The 1831-nt window shown below is 37.3% G+C and overlaps 1 long non-coding RNA gene across 1 annotated transcript in view; it reads right to left on the bottom strand.

Moving 5' to 3' along the window:
- The window catches only part of LOC102206906 (uncharacterized), an 8854-nt gene extending 8773 nt beyond the window's left edge, over positions 1 to 81 (bottom strand). The window contains exon 1 of the long non-coding RNA XR_311488.1: positions 51 to 81. This is a non-coding gene — a long non-coding RNA (uncharacterized LOC102206906). The remainder of the gene's footprint in view (positions 1 to 50) is intronic.
- Positions 82 to 1831: the final 1750 nt, after the last annotated feature.

Genomic DNA, 1831 nt, shown 5'->3' with positions numbered 1-1831 from the left:
CACCGTCATATTTACATTATTTGTACAGTACGAATGATTTGCTTTGGTACCTGGTCGAACTTCCGCTCTCCTCTGTCTGCCTGGCTCCGTTTCTCCAACAGGCAGCAGCTGCCCCGCCCCCTCGCTCAGTCGCTTAGTGCCTGAGCTCGGATCATACCAATATTAGGGGGGATTTCCGCCACTGCTTATGAGTCGTCGATCTATTGTTGAAAGTTATCAAAGAGTAGATCAATTTTTCTTTTCACAAGAAGAAAAAACTCTATAGGATTATTAGTTCAGGATGAACATACAAACAAAAACAGATAATGGTTTGTTTGACTTGATATTATATTCTAAGAGCAAAACTAGAAAAGTGGACAAAGATTTAATTAGTCTTAATTGTATGAATTTAAATGTTAGAAAACACAGAAACAAATTAATATTTGCCCCTGAATGCAGCTTTAACATTTAATATACAAAAAAACCCCAAACAAGTTCACTTGTAGAATCGTCTTGATGATTTTCTGGATGACCTTCTGCTGACAACACCAAAGGAAGCAACTCTGGTGTTGAAGTGAGCTTCTTAGCCTCTTTTATGACATTTGCCCTGAAGAATGTATTCCATTTCTGAAGCAACCTGGAGGATGTGTTGTCATCGAACAGGAGAGTGAAGTCTTGCTTCACCTGTAACCCTTGTGGTGTCCTCGGATCACAAATGGTCCCTAGGTGAATGGCAAACAAGCATATGGGAATCCCGAGGACACAAAGAAAATTGTATTTGAAACAACTGCTAGCTCCAAATTCCCAACCATTTTAAAAAATAAATTCTAACTTACCAGTTCTTTTGTATCCAGGAATCTTGGAAAAGTGGATAGGATGCCAATGCTTCTGCTTGGGTCATTAACAAGCCTCTGATGGTGCTGAAAGGTCTTCTTCATCTTCTGGAAAATCACAGAGTTGTCTGTAGTATGGTTGAGCAAAGACATGGTCTCCTTGCAAGCATCCCCATCAAGCTGGTGTATAACATTCACAGTCCTTTGGAGATTTGGGCCACCCAAAGAACTGTCTGTCAACCTATTAGATGGTGTTGGAGATCCACAACGAATCTTTCTTTGGACAGTTTTCAGACGCCATGCTGCATCATAAGTGTAAACACAAAATATTTTGTCAGATTTAGCTCATAACAAAATATCAGATAATTTTTTGTCCATCATTAAACAAATTTGTGTTGTATAAATATATATTGACTTTTACAAAAGTTTTTTAAATTTAGACAATTAATATGCAATTATTTGGCACAAGTATAAAGAATACAACATACACTGAATACATACCCATGACTATCCCATGTGGAATTTGACTACATGTCAAATTTCACAAAGAATGATACAATAGAGGGGCACTAATGCCAGCCTGAGCAGTTTACTTGGGGTTTCTTTCATCACTAACAGCTTGAATGTGATCTGTAACACTGATATAGTTAGAGGCTATTAACAGTTTGCATTAACGCTTTGTTGCTAGCGACAAAAGCTAGCATATTTTCTTCATTTAAATTGTTTAAATGCACAAAATACATTTTATAGCACCAGTTTCTAACTATCTTACTAAGCTTGACTTAATTCTACATACCCTGTAGAACTGCATGCAAACTGGAATGATATGGGATAAGGGGGGTTGTACTGCACTGAGTGAAAAATCATTTAAGTGACAGGAAACAATTTGTGAAGCTGGGTGTCCATTCGTCATCATGATTGGACATTGCTTGTGGTGTTCCACGAGGCTCTGTACTGGGTCCAAAATTATTTATTATTTATATAAATGATATTTGTAAGGCATCTGATATATTAAAATT

This window comes from Pundamilia nyererei, unplaced genomic scaffold (assembly GCF_000239375.1).
Source record: "Pundamilia nyererei isolate P.nyererei 1_Seehausen unplaced genomic scaffold, PunNye1.0 scaffold00013, whole genome shotgun sequence".
Lineage (NCBI taxonomy): Eukaryota > Metazoa > Chordata > Actinopteri > Cichliformes > Cichlidae > Pundamilia > Pundamilia nyererei.
The sequence above is the reverse complement of the archived record's forward strand: the minus strand, read 5'-3'. Positions and strand labels throughout refer to the sequence as shown.